The following is a 25816-nucleotide window of genomic DNA, read 5'->3' as shown; positions in this document are numbered from 1 at the left end:
TAGCCTAGGCCTCGGTGCCGTCCTGGTCCAGAGAAAAGATGGACATGAACACGTGATAGCTTACGCTAGCCGGTCGTTGTCAAAAGCGGAAGGCAATTATTCTACAACCGAAAAGGAATGCCTCGCCATCGTTTGGGCTACAGCGAAATTTCGCCCTTACCTATATGGCAGGCCATTCAAAGTCGTCAGCGACCATCACGCCTTGTGTTGGCTAGCGAATTTAAAGGATCCCTCAGGACGGCTGGCACGGTGGAGCCTCAGACTACAAGAATACGACATCACCGTAACATACAAGTCCGGACGAAAACACTCAGACGCCGATTGCCTATCCCGCGCCCCCATTGACCCGCCGCCGCAAGATGACGAGGATGACGACGCCTTCCTTGGAATAATACGCGCGGAAGACTTCGCCGAACAACAACGAGCGGACCCGGAACTTAAAGACCTGGTCGATTATTTGGAAGGGCACACCGACGTTGTCCCCAGAGCGTTTAAGCGCGGATTATCTTCCTTCACGCTTCAAGACAGTCTACTCGTGAAGAAGAACTTCTCGCCAGTCCGCGCCAATTACCTTCTTGTTGTCCCGTCAGGACTTCGTCCAGAAGTATTGCATGCCCTACATGACGATCCGACCGCTGGACACCTCGGATTTTCCCGGACACTATCAAGGATACAAGAAAAGTATTATTGGCCGCGCCTGACCGCCGACGTCGCCCGTTATGTCAGAACATGCCGAGACTGTCAGCGACGCAAGACACCGCCGACAAGGCCAGCCGGATTACTACAGCCAATCGAGCCTCCTTGCCGACCATTCCAGCAGATCGGGATGGACTTGCTGGGACCCTTTCCGACGTCAATAACCGGAAATAAGTGGATCGTCGTGGCGACGGACTACCTCACCCGCTTCGCTGAAACAAAAGCACTGCCGAAAGGTAGCGCAGCCGAAGTGGCGAAATTCTTTATCGAAAACATCCTGCTGCGACATGGCGCCCCAGAAGTCCTCATCACCGACCGAGGAACGGCCTTTACAGCGGAGCTCACCCAAGCCATACTGAAATATAGTCAGACAAGGCACAGGAGGACAACGGCTTACCACCCGCAGACGAATGGTCTTACGGAGCGGCTGAATAAGACCCTCGCCGACATGCTAGCGATGTACGTCGACGTCGAACACAAGACCTGGGATGCCGTCCTGCCGTACGTAACATTCGCTTATAACACGGCGGTGCAAGAAACAACACAGATCACGCCGTTCAAGTTGGTTTACGGCAGGAACCCGACGACGACGCTCGACGCCATGCTGCCGCACGTAACGGACGAAGAGAATCTTGACGTCGCTACCTATCTCCAGCGCGCCGAAGAAGCCCGACAGCTCGCCCGCCTGCGAATCAAGAACCAGCAGAGGACCGACAGCCGACACTACAATCTCCGACGACGCTTCGTCGAGTACCAGCCCGGCGACCGTGTTTGGGTATGGACCCCTATACGCCGACGAGGACTGAGCGAGAAGCTTTTGCGTCGCTATTTTGGACCGTACAAGATCATCCGACGTATAGGTGCACTGGACTACGAGGTCGTGCCAGACGGCATTTCGCTGTCACAGCGGCGCCGCTCACGACCTGAAATTGTCCACGTTGTGCGGCTCAAGCCGTACCACCAGCGTTGACGAACTTGGGGACTTCGCGTAACTGACCTTTGGACTTTATTTCTTTTCGTTGTTTTGTTACTTATGTTTAATAAGTGTCCCTTTGTGTTTCGCTCTCTTTGTAGCATCGGGACGATGCTTTTTAAGAGGGGGGTATTGACACGTGTATTTATATTTATCGGGCGACCAGGTTTCACCGCCTAACAAATCTTATCGCGAAGCGCGGGACGCGCTTGCATGTATCCGAAGTTTCTGGAAAGTTATCGATGCTTCTATCCGCGTGCCTGTTGTCGCCGAACCTTGTGTTATCAGATTTCATCGCGTGACATGAATGGTGTAGAACTTTGTGGAAGACACGCGGGTCCCATCAGGTAATCTGGAACATTCGACGACTGATCTATAAAAGCCGACGCGCTTGACCCGCTGATCAGTTTTTTCCGACGATCGCCGACCGTGTTCGCCGCTATCGTTGTGCTATAAGTGTAGCCTGCTTTTGTGGGCACAGGTTCGCCCAATAAAAGTTAGTTTTCTCGTTCACAGTATTGCTACTGTGTTATTGCTTCCTTCTTCACCGTCACTACCACGTGACACTATATAACCGGTGACTCACAAACAGCAGTACGCAACTTCGCGAACGGTCGGATTTCACCTGAGGCACTTAACATACTCAGAAAAGGCGAAACAACAAGGCAGGACAGATCCGTCCAAATCCTATGGGTACGAATCCGCACCCCTGACTCAACGGGAGAAGACAATCCTAACGCGACGGAACACAACGTAGCTCGAGGACTCACTTTCCGAGCTGCGACGAACGCAGACCCAGTGACAGGGCTTTCCGAGGTATGAAATGGAAAGGGACAATGACCATGTTCAACGACGTCACCAACCATTACAAAATGAAAAGATGCACTTATCCACCACCCCATTCACAACTAAAGACATCGCAAGCGGTCTAGTGGCGGCAACCACAAACAAAATCATACGAAAGTCTGATACTAATGTACGGTATTTATCCAAAAATATACACAACAGATAGATGTAAAGTGTGCGGTACCAGAGCCACGCTAGAGCACATGCTTTGGGAATAACAGAGATTAATACACGATTATGAGAACCTGACCTCCACCGACAGCCTCCGCGCGCGATGATAGGCCGTGCTGCTCAGCTCGAACCTGGACGACCAACTCTGGGCGGCCCAATGGGCCAAGGAAGCCGCCGGGAGACAATAACTCTTAGTCGTATTTTGGCAGGTCCCCCAGCCCACTAACTCGCCAGATGCCGAATCGTTCTGATTTGAACTAAAGTTGTTGTCACCCGCTCACGAAGCGGCGAAGAGGCAAGACCTCGACGCCCCATCGTGAGAGGCCTAGGCGCAGCCGACTAAACTGCTGGTCCTCAATAAAGGTCTCTCTCTCTCTCTCTCTCTCTCTCTCACCCGCTCACGTGAACTGCTACAAGCAACGTTTCATCCTGGCCACCAGCAACATTTATTCCATAGGTTATCAGCCAGACGCCGCTGTTGAAGTATAGCGTCGCTACAATACGGAGCACTGGAGAGCAGGCAAGAACAAGTACAAACAAAATACTGCAAGTGAGAAATGGAAAAAGCAATGCGTCAATATTTAACACAATTAAATACATATTTTACAGGAAAGCGGAACTATGTTACTAGCATAAACCAAGATTAATCACTAATACACAGCTAAAGCGAGAAAAGCAGTATGTTAACGCTTGATATATTTTGGGAATAACTTCGCAAGTACATTAACAGTTAACCACTTCCTTAGCTCATGGTAATCCCCCACTATATAACGTAAAGTTATTCCATTCTGATTGCAATCCAATCTACTCACGTCAAATTTACGCAACAGCCGACGCAAGCATGGGCGTTGATCCGCAAAGTTGTTTCAATAGCACAATCAAACGCTACCTCGTTTATAGGAGGGAACATTTGTTTGGTTTCAAAGCGAATAGCATTGCCTACCATAACATACTTTTTCTTATCTAATTGGCTGACGAGAGGCGAGGAGCGTGCAGAAGAAAAGCAGATTTTGATGGCACCGAGTTAGCGCAGTGAAAGTCGGTAAGCGAGTGAACAGAGAGGTGCCGGTGTCTCCGACTGGTAGGCGTCCTCGTGATTAGATGGCGGTGGCCCGTTGGTAATAGCGGCGGCGTACAACGGGCATTAAAAATGCCACCAGAACGGATCCCGACTGAAGCAGCTTCGGCAGAGCGTCGTCACACATGTGCCGAAAGCGCTCGCGAGCTGTCACACTGTCCCGCGAAATTTTCAATTTATGCTAGGAAATCGATAGCCATCGCCGGGGCAAATGGTGAACAGCCATCTCCTATTCATTTTTTTTATTTATTCATAATGTAAGCTTTCTCGGGCTCGCACAAGAAGTGAGTACAGTTACAGATATAGGAAGTTGATACAAGTACTGTGTCAGCGCATTGCAAAAATAAAAATTACAGTTTATAAAGAGAATGAAAGAAGCATAAGAAAACTGCGGGAAAAAAATCATGCTGAAAACGCGAACACTTCCGTACAGTAAGAGTTTTTATTTATTTTTTATTTCAGAATACTGCCGGCTTCCATTTGGAAGCCCAGGCAGGAGTGGTACAAACATCACGTGATTTCAAACTTTTTCCTCAAGCGGATAAAAAAAGTAAATAAATAAAGTAAAAAAACAGCCTAATAGGCAAAGTAAACATATGCAAATACACAAAAGAAATACGATGATGCCGTCACATTGCTGCCAATAGGAAAGGCGTAATAAATGAGTCATTAGAATATGTAACAAGCAAAGGTACAGTGAATGCATGACATTACAAGCACGTCTGTACTGCAGATAAGAAGGAATCTGGAGTGGCTGAGTTGACCACGCTTTGCGGAAATGAAGTTATGGAAATGAAGCACTCTAGGAACCAATATCATCGATCAGGTCATGACTCAAGAAATATTTTAATTTGGTGAACAAACACATTGGATTAGTGAAATTCACAGTAGTATTCAAGCGAAGCTTGTACTGGCTTACAAGTTTCCGTGGCAGACTTATACAAAAACCCAGTTGCTCCCAGAGCAGAGCGGCTACGGGAAAGGGCGGTTAAAACTGCGCAAAAAAACGAGGACAAGCGGTAGGGACACACAACACACCACGAGCGCAATGTTTTGTGTTCCTTCAGCTTGTCCTTGTTTTGTTCGCGCAGGTTTAACCTTCCGTAAAGCATGAACCAACTAGAGCTCAAGAACATCCTACTAGAGAAGGGTCGGTTTGGAGTTGACAACTGCCCCGGAGCGTGAGTTATTAGCAAGGTTTCCAGGTGCATAGGCGCGCGCTTACGCCACGCGCGCTACCAATCAGAGCCGTTTCGCGTCAGCCGGGGAGTAAAAAGGCAGAAAAGGGTATCGCATGTGCTGCGTCGGCTCTGTTTCTGTTCAGTTCAGTCTCGGAAAATGGATGAGACGGTCAGGCATTGTGTGTTTCCCCGCGGAACGGGCAGCATTCGACGAGCGGCGGCGAGAACTTGCCCGTGAAAGGGCTCACCATCGGAGCACCAATCCAGCCGTTAGAGTCGCCCGAGCCAAGGCAATCCGACAGCAACGAGAAGAACCCGATCTGAGGGAGCGGGAGGCCAAAACAATCCAGCACCGTTACCTCTGGGTTACTTAACCGTGACGAAGGTCAGGTGCACGAAAGGCTAGCTTCGCTTACCCTCACTTTCCGGTAGGCGAAAGGTTGGTAATTTTTTGATAGCGCATTCCACAATTCAATTGCTTTGGAAAAGAAAGAATTCCTATATATGATACACCGTGCCATAAACGGTCGAATCCACTTGTGGTTGTTTCTACCAGAATGCCGGTACAGTGGCGTCGGGTACTCTTCCTCGTCAATTTGTTATGCGACCGTGATGATAAACTAAATAAAAAATGGTCTCATTGCAGCAATATCCCGCTCCATCGTCGAAATGGGGATGCATGTCCTGGCACGTAAATTAGTTGCACTGACTTCACGGGAGTGTTTACTATATATAAATCTTAGCGCTCTATTTTGCCCGCTTTTCGAGTTTTTCGATAAGACAGACTTCAATGTGCTAAGCTTGGCTGACATCCCGAATAACCTTGCATATTCAAGAATGGGCTTTACTGAAGTCGTGTACGCTGTTGTTCTCACGTGTAGTGGTGCCATTTTTCATGGCCGGTGCGGAAATCCTGTTTGGATGCCTTGGTGCATGTAGTCTCAATATGCTGGGCCTATTTTAGATTCTGTGTAACTGGTGACACTGTAATACTTGAGTTGCAGCACTTATGTTATATTAATGCTTGATAATTGCCAACTAAACACGAGAGGCACTTTTTTTGTACTTACACTGAGAAACTTTGTTTTCTTGATGTTTATTAACATGTACTAAGCCGAAGACAAGCAAGCAATTTTTTTTTTTGCAATGAAGAATTGAGCCTTTCCTGCTACATGACGCTGCGCACAGCGGTGTAGATCAGCTATCATCGGCGAATAACGTCAGTGTGACCACTGGATCTGCACATGAATAAATATCAGTAACATAAATAAAGAAAAATAAAGGTCCTAAAATCGATCTCTATAGGATGCTTCATAAAAGCTTAAGATGAACAAAATAAACATTGTTTATTGAAACATACTGCATTCTTTTAGGAAGGTACGCTTGAATCCAAGTGATTATTTTGGGATGAATACCTATTAATTGTAACATTTCAATTAACCTGCAATGAAAGACACGATAGAAAGCCTTTGCAATATTATCAAAAATTGCATCGGTTTCCAAGGCGTATTTAGTTATCATAGCGAAGTCACGCGTAATTTAAAGCAACTGGGTTACATTTGAGAAACCTTTACGAAATCTGTGATGCCGGGTGTAAAAAGCTTATTATTTCTTTATTGATGAAATGTTCGAATATTTTGGAACTACACGTAAAGGATGCGGGCCGCTAAGTCTCTACCAATAGATTGTCACCGTCATTGTGAATAGGTAGTACTTCTGAGCATAGCCAGCTCACACGAAGAGCACTCGTATCTAGTGACACTGCGAAAATGGCATGCATGAATGGCACAAGCTGTTCTGCGTATCTTTTGAAAGACTGGTGATTGGGAGTCCTTCAGCTGGCATCAAACAAAAAAGTGATCTACGAAGCTGAATCACGACCTTTGCGGTTTCCGACTTCCCAGACTCTCATGACCCAGCTACTACGTTTCAGTGAGTCTTCGCCGTGTATCTAACAGGCCACACTCGCATTTTTATGCAGCACCCAACACACTTCGAGTCTTAGGATTGAACTGCTCGAGACAGATGAAAAAGGCAAGCCCATCCAGGACATTCGAGTAGATACCAGGACTGCAGTCAAAGAGCTGCATTCCAGCTGCAGAAGCCAAGTCACTAGTTAGGGAACATTTGAACACAACTTACCCGAATCACCTCCAAGTAAACAAAGATGGTTCTGTCAAAGTAGACGAAGACCGCTGTGTAGCTGCATTCTATACTCCCTCTCTGAGATATGCGTGGTCTGGCCCTCTGGACTGTATAGCTTCATCGACAGGTTGTGGGAGGCGTGACAATAGCCCCTGATCTGCGCAAATTAAATACATTGCCTCCACAGAATGTGTACCTCCTTACGTACTCAAAGGCCACATTGCCACTCTACGGTGGTATACCATTCATCATGTTTCCGCACAAACCCCTAGCACTCGAGAAAGAACTCGGCTTCACAGTAAAGTGTCAGTAGAGTCCCTCCCCCATTCGCATTGCTGGCAACGAAAAAGCTGATGCTCTTGCATACGCAGCGCTCCATCACCCTCCCAAAGCCAAGGGCCCAAAGAATAACCAAGTTAAAAAATCTGACATTCGAAATCACTTTGGGTCTCTTTGGGTTTCACGCCATATGTCATTCCTAACCAAGAGATTTCGTCGAGAGGAAGCCTCACTTCTTTATCGAATAAGGACAGGATCTGCTAGTACACCAGATTGGTTATTTAGTACGGGACATATAAATTCTCCAAACTGCACGACATGCGACGAGACAGGAGACATTGAACACTGTCTGTTATCGTGCTCGAAATTCCAAAATGAAAGGGATGCTTTCCTGGAAAATCCGCAACAAAATGACCTTCTGCACGCGTGCTTGCAACGCCTTTTGTTGCCCGAAGGATCAGTTATAGCCCGCAAAGAAACTTCATGCCTGCTTATTGTGTTCTTAAGATAGACTTATCTGATGCAAATGTGGCGAAACACCCCAGTGAATCTATAAGAGATGCTCTGGCGGAGCAATTACCAGCCTTGATCACCAGGCTAAACTCGCCTGTTGCTACAACTCCGTACCACCACCACCACCACCACCACCACCACCACCACCACCAGAAACTGGTTTTCTGTGCCAGCGACCTTTTTCACTTCAATAAGTATACAGCAAGTTCAAGAGGTCAGGTTTTGTTATCTGCACAGGGGTCATAAATGAGCGCGGTGTTTATACGTCAACATTTGTTGTGGCAGCAAGAGCGAATACAGATAGGAAATACGAGATAAATGAAGTTACAATGGTACGCGTGTCTTCTACTGCATGATTTGTGATCTCTAGCTTCGATAACGGACTGTCCGCTCTCGATGGTTATCGTCATCATTTCTGTGGTTGACGTAACATAACGTGTGTGTGTGCATTAAAAGAAAAAGATCTTTGGCACCATTTAAGCTTTGTCTTTATTTTAAGCAAAAGTAAACTTATGTATGTGGCATTACTTTTGCGTCTACGCATTCTTTGCAATCGCCTTTTAAGACGAATTATATCTCGAATATTCCACGGAGTCTCGCATTTTACTCTTCTCAGTTTTTTTTAAATAAAAGTTGCCTCGCAGTATATAATCGTTGCCCTGAGTTTGATCCAAATGTCGTTGTCGTCTGCTGAATTAACTGAGAAAAAAGCGACGGATAGGTCCTCGGTGTAATCAAGAACGCTTTCATCATTGGTCCTGTTAAACTCTTTAATACGAATACGCCATATAACACTACCATTTCTGGGGTATTTATCTATCATTCAAATGTTAACGACAGCATTTTGGGATCAAATATTCCATCCTCAATATTAAGCTCTGGAGTTGAAGTATGAGACACACAAAAGAAGATGCAACAACGGTGAAACCACTTCCTAAGTGCGCGAATTGGTTGTGTAAGAAGCTCGGTCGGCTCGAAGCTAAACACCTTATTTAAAAGTGCTTCACAGTTTGCAGTTGCCTTATTCCCAACTGTCAGATTAGTCCAGTCTATTCGCGGTAGGCTAAAATCGCCAGTTAATAATAATTTATTGCGCTGAGTTAGTTAAATGTGGTTTAGTGGCGTAAAAGCGGCTAAGGCTATGCTGCGCCAAACACGATGTGCTTATAGTACCATTTGAGTGGAGAAAGGCTGTGTTAATCTATATTTTGTGTAAAAAGCCAGTGTCGTCTATGAATTTGCGCATGTCAGGTAATGGGACTGTTGAATCATCGGCTAAAATTTAGGCAGGATGTAAAGGTATGTTTATTTGATATAGGTTGTTCAAAAGGTTTCGGCTTTGTACTTCAATATGTGTGCACGTGAGCAATATATAAATAACGGTTAGTGGTTCTTGTGATTTCTCGCATGTTGGTACGTCTTCTTTTGTAAGCAAATAATTGTGTGTGAGGTGAGTGTGTCCAATGCGCAGTCGGCATTAAGCTACTTCAAAGAACCGCTCCTGGTGATTACACTTCCACTCCACAAGTACGGGTTTAGTGAGATGTAGCTCGTTGTCTGTACAATGGTCCCATTCGTGTTGCCACTTTGACGTTAAGGCCTTCCTAATCGCACAGATACTATCTTTATATGGAAGCGTAGTGTTTATTATGCCTTTGTACGCTGCCATCGATGCATATCTATCAGCTGCTTCGTTACCCGGTATCCCAACATGGCTTGGTACCCAGCAGAAACAAACTGATCTCCTGTATTTGTTAAGTGCGAACATGCTTAGTATATCACCTAGCAGGGGTTGAAACTCAGATTTGAGATGTAGAGCGTTCAGTGTACTTAAGGAATCAGTGTATATGCTATTTTTGTGTTTGCCAGTGATAATCTTCTTAACAACAACCCCTACAGCATAAACTTCAGCAGTGAAAAAAGAGGCATGTTTTGGTTGACGAATACTTCTTTCCGAATTTTCCGTTACGGCACCTACACCTATGTGTTCTTTTGTTTGAGAGCCATCAGTGTAGAATTCCATGTTATTTTGATATTTGCCCTGAAGGGTACGGAATTCTTGTGTAATGCGTTCGTGTGGGGTGTCTCTTTTCTTCAAATTCATTAGTGTGCAGTCACATAACTGACTGAAATCGTACCACGGGGGCAGTCGTTGGGGTTTTTTGGCACTAAGTTATATTCGCATTCAGGTAGTCATGCAGCTGTAATGCATATTCCTCAGGGCAGCCGGTTGTATGTAAACGTCACCAACTAGTGTGGAAGAATCATCGATGGCAATGGCACAACAAGGGGTTTCATAACTATCAATGCAGATTTTTTTTTACAAGAAAATAGGCTCTGTTTGACAGATACTGCGACAGCGCCTCTATGACTTCGGTGATCAGTGCGAAAAATTGAATAAGAGGAGGGGAAAATGTCCAAATCATGTATAAAAGGTTTGAGCGAAGTTTCTGTGATCACCAGATCAGGAGCAAAATCAGTTTCTTTACCTTACCCTCTTTGTTTGTGATACTTCTGGTATTAAAATTAAGCATTGTTAACAGTTTCTTTTTTTTCTTGCTGCCGTAACAATTCACAACGAGGACCCCTCAGTGACTTCACTAACCGGGTTTCTGCTGTTCTTTGAAATTCACCCTACTCTTTTCAGCAGAATCCCTCACGTACACGGCTTTATTAATCTTAAGCTTACCATAAACAGACAGACTTTCTTTCCATTTTTCACGGTCAAACTTAAATGAATGCCATAGTTTGCTCCTTGTCTCCCTGAAAATAGCTGGTAAATCTGAAACAGAAACACTTTCGTCCTTAAGTTTGCGGCACTTGCGCAGAAGTACCAACTTTTTTGTGAAATCAGAGAAGGGCAATATGACAGGACGCGCCCATTTACTGTTTTCTTTGGCCAGCACGGTGAATACGCTCGACTTTATTTTACGTCGACACCTAGTAAACTCTTGAAAATATAATTGACCACTTTTTTGTCGAAGCTGAGTGGTGGGTTCGTTCCCCTCTTCTTTTAGCCCAAACATAACAGTGTTGCCCCCTATTTTCCAAGTCATCTACTTTACTGGTCATACGTGAAACTTTGTTTTGCATGGCACTGATTGAACTTTCACAAGTCTGAATTTTTTGTTTGTCACTGTTTAAGCGAGGCAAGGGAGTCTTCAATATCGAAAAGCCGTAGTTAACTTCTATTCTAGTGTGCAGGTAAAGTTGGGTAACTTTAATTTCTTTAACGGTATTCGAAATATCGATGAGCATGTTATCATCAGGGCCTGGGTTTTCATCAAGCTTGCTTGTGAAACAGAGAAGTCTCTGGCTGTTAAAAAAAAAGTTTTTCTTCGGCATATGAATGCATCTTTAGTGCGAATACGTAACTTTGATGCGGTGAGTTGTGCGATTTTATGGCGTCGCGTGAGAGAGAGGCGAAGTAGGCGTGGTCCGAAAACACTTTGACCGATAGCGGAGGCGGATGGTGTGAAAGGCGTAGAATCGGAAAGATACGTTTTTATTTTGTTTGGTCTAATCATGCATAATCGGTGCGTACACGTCATATGAAAATTGGGTTTTTTTTTCGTCATTTTGAGACGGCTCGTGACAGAAGAGCGAAGTTGGCGTTGCTCTAAGCATGCTTGACCAATTGTGGAGGACTATCGAAGGAAATAGAAACAAATTTGAAAGCGATTTACCTCATAGCGCCGCAAAAAAAAAAACTCAAGGATAGCAATGCGTAACAGAGGACAAGTATGGCTACTTGACAAACCCACCAGGGTTAGAAATGGTCCGTACTAGCATGTAATAAAGCACAGTAATTACTTCGAAATTCCAACAGTGGTTAATGCACGAAGAGCGCTTTCAAGTATATTCCACAACTCCATTGTTGAAGAAAATAAAAACATTATACAGTCCAAGTTTGACCAAAATGGAATTAGTATTAGCGGGTTTATACGACGAGTATGGCCGAGCACGCTGCCATAGTAAAAGAACTTATTAGAGTATTATATTTTTATAGCACTATAATATTACATTATTTTATAAATTATCGCATTAGAACACATTATATCATCAGCAATTACGAAATACCCAACCGAACACAATCTTCTCTTCATTAACCAACACGGTTTCCAACAGGGTCGCTCATGTGAAACGCAGTTATTCGAGCTAGTGTCTGACCTGTGCCAAGCTATTAGCGACTCGTCACAAATAGACGCCATATTTATTGATGTTGCGAAGGCTTTTGACAAGGTAGCTCATAACCGTTTATTATTGAAACATCGCTATTTTAATGTATATGGTAGGACTGCGAATTGGATGTAGCATATAGGTAACAGTGCTGGTGTAGCAGGGTTCTGTATTGGGATCAATTTTATTCCTGCTATACGTCAACGACATCAGCAATACTATTAAATCTACAATAAGGCTAATATAACCTTCAATAAGGCAATAAGGCTACAGATGATTGCTTAGTTTATAGACGAATAATTAACTCTTCCGGCATGGCCGCGTTGCAATCTGACCTCGCGAAAATTACCGACTATTGTAAACAGTGGCAAATGTAAATAAATGTTTCAAAAACTAAGGCTATAGCTTTCACTAGAGCTAGTAACCCAAGGCTTACCCATTACTCGATGAACAGCATTAGTATTGCACATGCACACACAATAAAATACTTGGGAATTTGTTTATATTCAAATGTTTAGATGGAATCAACACATCGAAGCGATTACTAGCAGCGCAAGTAAAACCCTTGGCTACATTAGGCGTAACCTTTACTTGGCAAACAAGTGCACTAAATTATTAGCCTGTACCAAACTGGTTCGTTCGAAAATGGAATTAGCCTATACGACACTGGTTCGTTCGAAAATGGAGTAGGCGACTTTTATTTGGAACCCGCTTCAGTCGTACCTCATAAACAAGCTCAAGTCAGTTCAAAACAAAGCAGCCCGCTTAATTAAAAAAAATTACTCACGAACATCTAGCATCACTAACATTCAAATATATTTAAATATCCCCTCTCTAGAAAATCGAATACGATAGGATTTATTTCCCATTTTCACAAGGTTTATCACTGCAGGTCGTCTTTCGGCATATGCCACATCATGCCCGCCCATTGTATCTTCCCGCGCCTCATTCCTTTATCATTCCTTTAAAGTGCAGCCCGTTCTGGCGCGCACTAACTTCTTGAGTGACGCGACCCTCTTTCTCGCAATATATCACTGTATTATGTTACCAAATGAAATCGTATCCGCTCTAAGTCATGTTGATTTCCTAGCAAACCTAAAACACTATTTTAACGTACTCACGTAGGAATCTCTTGCTCACTCGTTATAGGCATCACTGTGTCCTCGTAGCCCTTTTTCTTATTTTACTTTTTGTTTGCTCACCGTATGTCGATGTTCCTTGCGCAAATCGCTTTGTTTTAGGTTAGCACCGAGTTCCTTGCACTGCATAAAATTTTCTCTGGTTGTGTTATTTCATTGTTTCATGCAGTATCTGCTGATATGTGTACCTTTTTTAGCAAGCATTTTCCTTGTATAAAGTAACCAAGTAACGTTGATTTTGTGTAACACGAGGAGATGGGACCAGTGAAGCTGCCATTATGCAGCTTTTATTCTGTCATCATCCCCACCGCTTGTATACATCAGTGTACTTATGTGGTAAATAAACTTTAACTTCAACTTCAACTTCAGCGATTTTAATCCTATAGGCATCTTCCACGTTTAGGATATGCCGTTGTACTGCACTCACGGTTGTTTTTTCTTCCCTGTTTTTCCGCTTGTGTTCTTTTATTTTAGCATCCCTTATCTGTTTAAATGCGTCTACTGTAAATATCACTGATTTATTTTAACACCCATATGTAATGCCCACATGGACCTTGGGGTACTTGAATAAAAAAGAAGAAGCGCGACGCAAGCGCAGAAACGTTTTGTTCATGGAGATGGTGAATCTTTGCTTAAAGGAAAAAGCATATGAAACAAGAAATACAGAAATGTGGATCATTCCTTAATTTCGTACTAATTATGGCTTTCAGATGCTTCGATGTACTCTTCCGCGAATTCTAAATCATTAGACAAGCAAAGGTATACATGTGTCTCATTTAAGTGTCGCAGAATTAGTGGCTCTTTTTGTTGTATAAACTGTGACAATTTATTTAAGTGCAGAAGATTGCAACCGTTTTCTTTGTTGTATAAGCTATGTATAAACTATGTATTCAGTTTTCCTTTATGGCTTGATCTTTAGGTGAAGCAATGTGCCACATTAAAAATAGTGCTGTGATATTGTGATGTCCTTCAGCTGCTGCCATTGTTCAGAAAGGGGGCGGAGGATCCCTCAAGCCGTCATCCCTCCGCCTCCTGTTACACTGTACTGTGATGAAGCAAATCAATAAATCAATTCACAGCTGAAACTTTCCTCGTCCCTTGTTTGTCGTACTGTTCCTCGTCGGTAGAAAATGCCAACTCGCCCAGTATTCTGTGCTTCTAATCGACGAAAAAAATATATAAAGCGCTGCGGCAGAGTGGGAGATACTGATGCGTTTTGAGATTTGTATGAATTCAAAGAACGTAGACTACAAGAAAAATCAATATTATTGACAAGGTTGACTTTATACGATAGCCTATAATGAGTTACAGTGTCGAAGGCTTTTGAATAGTTTGTGAACAGCGCATCTACTTGGTGGCCTAAGTCCCAAACAATACTGATTTTAGGTGTGAATTCAGTAAGCTGAGTGATGGTGCTAAACCACCAACGAAAACCATGCTCAGGACTACAGGAAATGTTATTGGATTTCCGAAGATTTAAGAAAGATTGTGATCTGTTTTTAGATTGTGTGTTCTACGAGGACCCAACTTCACATGACTTCAAAGTACCAACTTCACATGCATGTGAAGTTAGTGACATCGGTATATAATTCAGCAAAACCTGCTTCTGTTTGAATTTGTATACATTGAAAACTTCTGCCCGTTTCCATTATAAGGGTATAACGGAAGTAAAGAATGACTTTTCAAAGATTAAAGTCATATATTCGTTCGCCAAAAGAACGTAACGATGAAGAAATAGATTTTTCACTTTATCTGGTCTAGAAACGTTTTGTCTGATCAACACATAAAATAAGGTCCAGCCCACCTTGTTGAGATATGGTGACCTTATCTACTTGACAGAATGCATCAGCAGCCGAAGCGCGAGAAGGAATTTCCCAATCATCACGTGTCTCCTTGATTGAAAATATTTGTTGAAAGCCTTAGTTATAAGATCTGGTTGACTGATTGGCACTTTGTGTAAAAGAAAGAACAGTATATTATGCAGATTTGGCGAAATCGAGCTTCAAAATTTTCGCGAGCTGCTTTTAATCAGATGAGGCAAAGTAATCTAGAAAAACAAATTATTAGCTGCATCTGATTCTTGATGAAGTTCCTGCTTGATAGTGTTATACTGAGGTCTTAATTATCCGTGACCATTGTGGAAGTTTCGGGCTTACTCTAACAGCATTGCGCTCGAAGTGTTCAATGTCCATGTTTCGCTTTATTGTTTTTAGTAAACCATAACGTTCAATAAAACTTTTAAGAATGTTTTCATTGTAGGACAGTATGTCATGGATATCACCGGAAACGCACATTTCTGAGAACCTATTAAATTAATTTGTAATATATCGATGACAGTCACATCATCTGCAAGACTATAATCGCGAAAACTGGTGTAATCGCAGCATTGTAAGGCATTATCGCACGTGTATATCTTAGCAAGAAGTAGTAGCGTTGGCGTCTGCGTATGTGCCAAAGGAGAGTAGTAGCGGCCTTGTCTGCCGTACAAGAATCTGATTGCCTTTTGTAGAATCTTATGGGTGATCAGACTACGCACGCGTGCTGTTGTATCAGTCGATGTAGTAGTCGATGTAGTAGGATGACGGCGTGGTTCTGACCTTGCATTCTCTGGTCGGGTTCATTAATGGAGGTTCGTTGTTAACTTTCTTCAAAGTGTGATTACCATTCGCGATCAGTGAGCGTTGCTGAGACCTTAACAAGGAGCATATGCCACCCATTGTGTTTTCGATAGATGGTATACTGTCAATCATTGAAAAAAAATTATGTACTTCTTTTAGTGTAGACGAAATTAACTCGAAGATCCTAATGAATAGTAAGCATATATGAATAATATGCATGAATAGTAAGCATATATCCGCGGCATGTTTTACTCTGTAGTTCTCGCAGCAGTCGTTGTCTACAGGTGCCTTAACGGATGATTAGAAAATGGAAAAGGTCGTTCTTGTATTTAAAGCAGGTAACAAAGACTACCGCCCCATTTTATTAACTAGTGTCCCTTGGAAAATCATGAAACATGTCATATATTTGGCATATCATGAACTTTTGAGACTCTGTAAACTTCTTTCATCCTTCTCAGCATGGTTTTCGTAATGGGGCATTCATGTGAAACACAACTAGCTATATTCTTTGAGGATCTGTACGTTAATCTTGATAACAACGTTAAAACCGATGCCATCTTTTTAGACTACTCTAAAGCTTTTGACGCAGTGCCTCATAACCACTTAATAATAATATTATCCAGATTGAACTTATACCCTCACGTAGTACAATCGGTAAAAGAATTCCTTAGTAACCGTTCTCAGTTCGTCCTTGTCAATAACTTCTCCTCCAAACTCTCCCTATCATTTCAGGCGTCCCTCAAGGCTCAGTCTTGGGACCACTTCTTTTCCTAATATGCATGAACGATCTTCCGCTGCATGTATCTTCTCCTATTCGCATGTTCGCTGACGACTATGTGATTTACCGTACTGTGACTAGCATCTTTGACCAAGCATCTCTCCAGAATTACCTCAATAACGTGCAAAACTGGTGCAACCGTTGGGAAATGGCTTGAACCCTAAAAAGTGCAAATTTATTTCGATTTCTCGCCGTCGCAATCCTTATATCTCTACTTACACAATCGCAAACGTCCCAGTGGAATCAGTTCTAGCCTATAAGTACTTAGGCGTAACCATGTCCCACGGCCTTTCGTGGAATGCGCATGCGGCTAACGTAATTTTGTCAGCGAACAAGACCCTTGGGTTCATGAAACGTCACCTTCTTCATGCTTCACTGTACGTCAAACTACTCGCATACAAATCATCTGTCAGACCACAGCTGGAATATGCCAGCGCCGTATGGAACCCTCATCAAACGTATACCAGCAATGCACTCCAGTCAGTTCAGAATCATGCGACTAGGTTCAGCCATTCTTCATATTCACATAACAACAACATTTCACTCCTAAAGGCAGAATCTAGCTTGACATCGCTTGCTTATCACTTTTCAGGCTTCATTTATTCCATGAGCTGCCAAAGACTGGAACCGCCTACCCTTAATTGCCGCTGACATGACATGTCATCCAGAATTTCAGGAAACTGTGGAAACTTGCATTTTACCGTAACACCTGCCTTTCATGTGTGTACATGTTAATCACCTCTCATGTAATACCCCGAATGGGATCCTGAAGGTAATAAAACTATCTGAAATGAAATTAAATGAAACTATAGGTAGCAGCCAATTAAGTCAACCAGTTACTATATTTAAGGGCTTCGCGAAGTTTATAAACTAGTTTAGCGGGGTGAACAGTGTCAAATGTTCTAGAATAGTCTATAAAGACAGCGTCGAGTTGACCGCAGATGCTTATTGCTGAGGTGACGTCGTGGATGGCTTCAATTAGTTCGGTGTCCACTCAGTAGCCAGCGCGAAGCACATGCTGCTGTGGTCACGCATTTTTATGAAGTCATGCAGATAACGGACTCAGACTGCACAAGACTATTTCAGAGCATTTGGGAAATAGCACGCGCTGCACACACGCATGCAAAAGTCCGTTCTGAAGCAGATTGTCGAACCAGATTCTGATAGCTCTACTGCTTTCCACTCCAGTTTAAACCTTCCTTTGATTTTCACAAGTAAGATGAATTTTTTAAAGTGTCATACCCCGCAAGATTATCGGAGGCCCCTCTTGATTTTCTGCATAGCACACCCTCTCATGTCGGTGTACGGTCGAAGACTACAATCTCCGGTGTGCATTCTGCAACTTACTGCGAGAAACAGATTTGCTAAGACAATAATTCATGGTGTCCCTTGTGAAAGCACACTTCATAAAAACAATTAGGGCTGTCATGTTGCTCAATAGCTGGGTTAATTACGAGACAAAAAGGCAAAGATTGATAGCGAAATAAGGAAAAGGAATATAATAAACAAGTTTGCTTGCATTGCATGTTCGTGCTCGAGTGTAAACCACTATCCCTTTTCTATTGCTTCAAATGTCCTCCCTCCCCCATTATAGCCATTCCCAGGAAATCAAAGAATATTTTGAATACTACGAGAAATCAGAGTATTCGCCGCCAATTGAGAGCCCAGACACTGGTTGCAGTTCCTTTCAGCCTCAAAGCAAATTACTGAGGAAAGTAACGCACCTACGAAACAATCAAGTCACCGTACGAGTGCACGCAAGACTCGGAAGGCGTCCTGCGATGATCTATCCAGCAGAGAAAATGCAGGCTAAGTTCCGCGAAAGGAGTGAGATCGCGCCCGACGACGGCAGAGCGGCGCCCTCCCTCTGGCACCTCCTCTCTCCTAGTTCTGCAATACGACGGCTGCCTTCGCGGCGAAGGCGAGCAAAGCGCCGCCGCGTTGTGCTGCCGCGGGATCCAAAGCGCTGGCGCAGCTGTTATGGGAGTCGGACAAAGAATATCGAACCGAGAACATCGGTCTGCAAATCATAAACAAACGACGGCATTAGAGAGCTCCTCTTGCACGCCCCATACGAAGCAACCTCTGGGAGCGAAAAGAACTGGAGATCCAGGGATGAAAGTGCGGCTGGAACGAGCGCTCCTAGAAAAGCGGATACTACGAAGCTTCGCCGGCGAGGGAGTGTGTTCGCCCCTGAGGGAAATGAGCTAAAAGGTCTCGCAAGAGGGAGAAGATCGGGAAACACTTGCGGCGAGCGCCGCTGCCGGAGAAAAAGGAGCCGGGCTAACGCGGAGCACCATTGAAAAAAAAAAAAACCGTGAAGCCGTTTATTCCACGCCGCTAGATCCGGCAAGGTGCCTTAGACGAAAATGGAGTTCCTTTCGGTGAAGAACGTCGTCGCCATCGTCGTCTTAAGGACAAAAGCACTCGCGCCGGTGGAGCAGTTTTCAAACTCGCGTCGCCACGCATATGGTCCGCAGCTACTCCCGCTTCCCCGCGTTCTGCAGTCTTTCCTGGAGGAGTTCTTTGCACCTGCGTGCTCCTGTCATCTTAGAGGTAGAAATTCTACGGGCTTATCGCATTCCCGTGCGACCGACTGGAAAGGCGATGATGAACCTTCGTCAGTCCCACGCCGTTTACTAACTTTATTGTGTGTTCGAGATCATTCAACTTGGTATTAATAAACTTCCGAGTGCTGTCAATGCCCATGTAATTCCAGTTCATAAGCTCGACAGCTTTTCATCTTTCAGTTCAACTCCTGATGCCTTCGAGCGGCTTTGAGTATCTTCTCAACGTTTGTGATAACCGTTCTGTTACACCGAGAAACTGTGCATGGCTCATCACGTGACTTTCAGTCCACCTTCCGTATTTACCTCGTATTGTGCCTTCGCACGCTCCCTCTTCCGTTGTCTTTGCACAGCGTTGCCACTCAAGTCTATTTTCACCAATATTAAGGAGACCGTGAAGCGATTTTCACGATTTTGTGCAAATGTACTGAATCGTTAGGGCAGGTCCTTCTGATCGTTAATCGACGCATATATGACGTCTGCGTAAAGCGTGTAATTTATTATAAGGTTTCAGAAATTTAAGTCTCTTGCGATCGCAGCATGCCACTAAGTGGAGTTTTCAGCCGCCCTTGATCAAGTGACGCGAGGTGACCATATGACGCCAGCAGGGCGAGCTATCCGATTGGCTGCCCAGGACGCGTCATCGGTAATTTTTACAACTTTATGGCGAACAAATGTTGTTCGTAATAGTTGGAATGTTGGTTAATTTGTTTCTATAAAAAATTACCGACGATTACGTTACTTCCTAATGCGAAATTTGAGCGCAGCAAATAAGCTGTTTCACCTTTTCGATAGATTGAGGCAAAGAAATCGAGCAACACATGTATGCGCTATCACAGAATTTTTTTTTTATTTTTCACACGTATTCCTTTAACAAAGACTCCACTAACAGTTCTTGACAGTCATGAAGGAAGCTTTGTGGTCGGAGAAATAGACTGATATATGTTCGACTTGGTACACCAATGCTTGATTCTCAAAGACGAGATCTATACAAGTGCCTCGCGAGGTTGTCACAGCCGTGGGACGCGTTACGAGCGAGAGGAACGGGATGTTCTCCCGCATAAGTGTTAGGAAATTGCTGTTTGTCTTTATGTCAACATTAAAGTCCCCCACTACTAACATCGGTGTGGATCGATGGACGGTTAATGCGAGTTGCAGGAAGTGCACGACGTCTTTCGTGAGTGCGGTAGCGGACTCACGAAAGCGGTATCAGTCGGTCGCTGCTAGCGCTGGGGGGATGAAAGGGTGGCGGAGCTGGTTACGAGGCCGACGATAACGCCGACGACGACGCGAAACCCAGGAACGGACGCCAAAGAGCCATTTGTGTAGCCAGCCCTCCTCCACAGTCTCTCCTCCTCCCTTCCATCATCCTCCCTCGCCCGGAGAGCCGACAGCGCGCATGCGCGGCGGCGGAGCAGATTCGTCGGCGAGCTGGTTACGAGGCCGACGACAACGCCGACGACGACGCCGACGACGACGCGAAACCCAGGAACGGACGCCAAAGAGCCATTTGTGTAGCCAGCCCTCCTCCACAGTCTCTCCTCCTCCCTTCCATCATCCTCCCTCGCCCGGAGAGCCGACAGCGCGCATGCGCGGCGGCGGAGCAGCAGATTCGTCGGCGAGCTGGTTACGAGGCCGACGACGACAACGCCGATGACGACGACGACGCGAAACCCAGGAACGGACGCCAAAGAGCTGCGCTCTAAAAAGAAAGTAACAGAAAAAAATGCACAAGGACAAATAACTACACTCAGGACTTCCGGCATGCAGCAAGTGCTTTCTGTTTGTGTTACAACATGCTCGTGTTGACGAGAGCTCCGCGGTCAGTTTTGGCCCCGATCTTTCTTTTCGCGAGCACCATGGTTCGTCGTTGTTCTGTGGGCTTCAAACGTAGCGACTGGCAGTATGCCAAGTTGCGACACCGTGTCCCTGTGCAAAGCAGCAGACGAGCTGCAGCGCATCGGACTGTCGGACTTTGATCGGCGCCAGGACTTGCGCGTTTGCTGCCATCACTTTACGCCGGAGTATCACTACCACAATAGTTTTTCGCGTGCCCGGTATGCGGGTAAACACAAGTGCAAGCGCACTGGGCCTGGGCGTTTCATGGGTGGGGTGATGAAATTAAGATATTGGCGGGCGCTAGCTGGAATCGGTTGGCGCAAGACTATTGGAGATCGCAGGGAGAGGCCTCCGTCCTGTAGATAACATAAATGAGACAATGATGATGATGAAGTTTTCGTTGATGCGGTGTCGCGGTAACTACAATGAAAGTTTGCTATTGACAAATCTAACACAAAATTTACTTTTTACTTGTGTGCGATTTATCGCTCACCTGACGCAGATGCAACGCTTCTTGTCAAATTACACGATGATCTTTCAGAAATACGAGAAAAAAATGTTACTTTTACAGGTGATTTCAACTAACTTGTCCTCCGTACGCTGGGACAAAATTTACTATATATACTCCCCTTGTTGTGATAGTGTGCTGAATATCATGTTCGATCAGAATCTTGAGCAACTTGTGCGACAACCAACGCGTGGTAATTCAATTCTCGACTTTCTGTCTGTTAGCCATCTTTTCAGTACAGGGTCAATTATTGTAGGAACAGGAATAAGTGACATTAAATAATTATATTTTTGTTGGATCAAAGAAACAAAAATTCCAATAGTCTCCATTCAAATCTGCGATTAAAGAGCACAGCCGTGCAGATGATCTCAATATGTAATTATCTAGACTCACATCTGATCATCGAGAAAGCAGCGTAGAAAATTGGTGGCGTAATTTTTGAAATACGACCAATTATTGCATTGAACACTTTGTTCCAACCAGAAAATCTCAAGTTAGACGTCAGAGCCCTTGGACTAACAGAGGCATTATTCAGATGAAATGCAAAATAAACTGTTTAAGCTTGGGTAGACCAAGCTCATCACAGATATCTGAACTGAAAAATGAGCGATTAACCAAAATGCAAGAAGCTAGAAAGAAGTACTTCACACAAACTATACCCGACTCTACTAATAAGGACCCAGACAACTTCTGGCAGCAGCAAGAACAGTAAGAACATGGAATAATGGGGATACTGTTCAATGGAAGTCTGGTTACAGATAAAGATAAAATTGCACAATCTTTGAACAACTAGTTCTTATTGAACAAGTGTTCTTATTTAGGCGGTTGAATATGACCTGCAAGATGAAGCTTTCTCTACCGATCTTAGCGTAGTGGTTTCTAAAGGCGTTATATCAATGCTATTTGGTCTCAATACTAAAAAATCCCAAGGTTCAGATGGAATTGCAAATGTATTTTTGCGACGCTACACAGAACAGCTATCAGATTTTTTGATGTACTGATCATTGACGAATCTCCCGCGTAGTTGCGGTGCATGAGAAAGGTGATCCTTTAGGGACGACTAATTATCGACCGGTCTCCATAACAAGCTGCTGTTGCAAACTGTTGCAGCATGTTATTGTTTCTGTTTTGAACGATTTCTTGTGTAAACGTTACATAATATCAAAGTGACAACATCGATTTAGAAATGGCTTGTCAACTGTTACCCAGCTTGTGTCTGTTGTGCCTGACTTTTCTAGTATATTGGATGTCTCTGGCCAAATTGGTGTTTTATTCTCAGACTTTTGCAAAGCATTTGACGCACGGAAAACTGCTGTATACACTGGAGCAGCTAGGCCTACCACAAATTATAAGTTACTGGATCAAAGCATACCTTACTAACAGAAAACAATATGTTGAAATTAATGGTCAATCATCAGACTTGCTAAGAGTGACCATGTGGGGTCCCATAGGATAGCGTTCATGGGCCTCTTCTAGTTCTTTTATACGTTAATGATTTAATCAGTGTAATACCAGAAGGGCTAAGCATAAAAATGCGGATGAGTGCGTAATATATAAAAAATTTTATCACAGGAAGACCAGATGACTTTATAGGCAGCAATAGCCACCATATTTAATTTGTGTGACCATTGGGGTAGGGAACTAAATGCACAGAAAACCGTGCTTATGCGCGTAACAAGGAAAACATTTTCTAGCATATTCTGATATTCACTTTGCAACAATACAATGACGGAGGTGGATGAATATAAATATCTCGGCGTCGTTATCCCCAGTAGTTTAAGTTGGTCAAAAGACATCACTTCAACTTGCACAGCGGCTTTGCGAAAACTGTGGTTTCCTAAAAGAAAGCTAAAAAATGCTCTCGCCCACGCTAAATTGCTTGCTTATAGCGCCTATGTGAGACCAAAATTAGAATATGCTGCAATCGACAGGGATCCGCATTATAATGTTACGTGGTAGTGACGATGAAGGAAGCAGCGAAACTATGTGTGAAAAAACTAGCGTTTAATTGGGCCCGAACCTGTGTCCTCATATATAGGCTACACTCAAGGAACGACAGCGGCGAGCACCAGTCGGCGATCGTCGAAAATCTCATCTGCCGGTCAAGCGCGTCAATTTTTACGCACGAGTCAGCCAGGGTAATCGGTGTTGCCCATGTGTCTTCAAGAAAGTTCTACAGAATTCGCGTCGCGCATGTGTAATCAGATTGCACAAGCTTCAGCAACAACAGAGCCATAGCATTCGAGAAACTTGCGATACATGCGGGCGCGTCCCATGCTGAGCGACATTTGTTAGACGGGGAAAAGCATTCACCCGAAAAAAGATGAACAAGTTCTCGTATCAATAAGAGGGAGATTAAGCAATTGGAGAATATTAACCATAAGGCCGTGAGAGTTACATTAGGCAAGCACAAAAAGCGGGATTAACCTTCCCTTCTTATGAAAGAAAACCACATACCGGATTTAGAAGCTCCAAGGAAAATTAATCGCTTGACTTTTCTTTACAAATTCCTGACAGGAAAATTAAATCTCAGTGTGCCAAGTTGTGTTCGTCCTCTCAGCACTCGAAGAACGCGTCAGGGCTGGGAACATTCACTTGATCCTACATCTGCGAAGACAAACATTTATAAGTTTAGTTTTTTTCTTAGAACTATTGCGGATTGGAACTTGCTTCCTGCCATAACTGTTCTATCAAATTATTTTGTTGCTGCAATTGATCAATTCTTGTCATCCTTTTAAACAGAAATGTATATAATGTGCTATTGATACTGTTTGTAATGATAGCTTGCGAAGTGTGTTTGTCATCTTATGCTTCTTCTATCAGTTACCTGGCATTTCCATATTGTAGCCCCTCCTGCTGGAGCTAGATTGATGGCTCCCAGTGTTTTGAAGAAAAAAAAAGACAGAATTCAAGGGCTTTAATCCAATTCAAGTTTGTTTACCAGACAATACGATAGAAGGTCGGTTGGGCTAAAAGCCTTGAAAACGACTTGACAGTGCCCAGGTGACCGTTACATGGCAGCAGCTGTACAAGTTGCATAGAGATAAACGGGGTAGGAAAGGCAGGTAGGTTAACCGGAAGAGATTCTGTTTTGCTACCCTGCACTGGGGACGGGTAAGGGGAAACGAAAGGCGGAAAGAATAGCGGAGAGAAAAAGCAAAGGCACGTAAAAAGATAGATGAGGTTGGGAAGGTCCGTGGGAACTGTAGACTCTCTAATAGGCCACTCGAACGCAAAAATTCCAACAGTGCTTTGACCAACGTGTGGTGTGATGACTGTATAGGCCGGCGTTCCAGGAATGTCCGCACCCAAAGCGCCGATCGTCAAGACAGGTCAGCGTGGTCGCGAGTGACTTGCCTGTGTGCGCTGTATCGGGGACAAAGGCAAAGAACCTGTTCAATAGTTTCCTTGCTGCCGCATTGGTCGCACCCAGCAATATTTTCTCCTTTCATGCGGACAGCAAGGGATTTTCTAAAAGCAACGCCGAGCTACAGTCAGTAAAGAACAATTGTCTCGGATTGGGATAGTCCAGGTGGAAGACGAAGTCTAAGACAGGGGTTCAGTTAATGCAGACGTTTGTGCTCGATGCTCGATGCGTGTTCCAGAACGATTGTGTAGCACCATTTGCAAGTACTCGAAGTTTCACCTCTGCATCTGTTCTTGACAACGAGATTAGTTCCTGCTCGCTATCTTCATGAGCAGATCTAGCAGCTTCGTCATGTTCGTTGCCTATTACTCCACAGTGGCTAGGGAGGCACTGAAATTAGATTCGCCTCGTCGTGTCTTCGCTCGACGAGGCGATGAAAGTGCTCTCCCATTTCTAGAACTAGTTCTTTGTAGGGTCCATGGCATAAGGCCGAAAGCAAGCAATGTGGAGCTGCTGTGAAGTCACTGAGAACACTACATTTTTGAGGCGGTTCCTCACGAATTATATTAGGCGGTTCCATATTACGATCTTCTCCGTCAAGAATTACTGACACTCTAGCTCTTTTCTTAGCTTCTGGAAATACTGCAGATTCGATAATTAGGTTAAAAATATATGCAAGAACTTCTGTGATGAAGTGTAAAACATGCTTTATTGGGAAGATCGGCAAATTATCTGCATTGAGTGATTTAGTAATATTTAAGCACAGATACGATGGCACACTTCTTTTTGATCAATTGGATCAAGAAAGCTGTTTCGTCTCACATTAACGCGTCCGGCAACCAAACCTACATTTTCATTACATGGAATAACTGCGTTTTTTAAAGTGCTTGTTTAAGTGAAATGCGAGTCATGTACCGGTTAAATCGCGAACACCCAGTA

The 25816-nt window shown here is 44.0% G+C and overlaps 1 protein-coding gene across 1 annotated transcript in view; it reads right to left on the bottom strand.

The window, feature by feature from the left end:
• Positions 1–4830: 4830 nt before the first annotated feature.
• The window catches only part of LOC135895989 (uncharacterized), a 152642-nt gene continuing 131656 nt past the window's right edge, over positions 4831–25816 (bottom strand). The window contains exons 3-4 of the transcript XR_010562533.2: positions 7088–7247; positions 4831–5265 (exon numbers count right to left, since the gene is read on the bottom strand). The gene's annotated coding sequence lies outside the window, so the exon portion shown is untranslated. The remainder of the gene's footprint in view (positions 5266–7087; positions 7248–25816) is intronic.

This window comes from Dermacentor albipictus, chromosome 3 (assembly GCF_038994185.2).
Source record: "Dermacentor albipictus isolate Rhodes 1998 colony chromosome 3, USDA_Dalb.pri_finalv2, whole genome shotgun sequence".
Taxonomy (NCBI): Eukaryota; Metazoa; Arthropoda; class Arachnida; order Ixodida; family Ixodidae; genus Dermacentor; species Dermacentor albipictus.
This window is presented reverse-complemented; position numbering and strand designations above follow the sequence as displayed.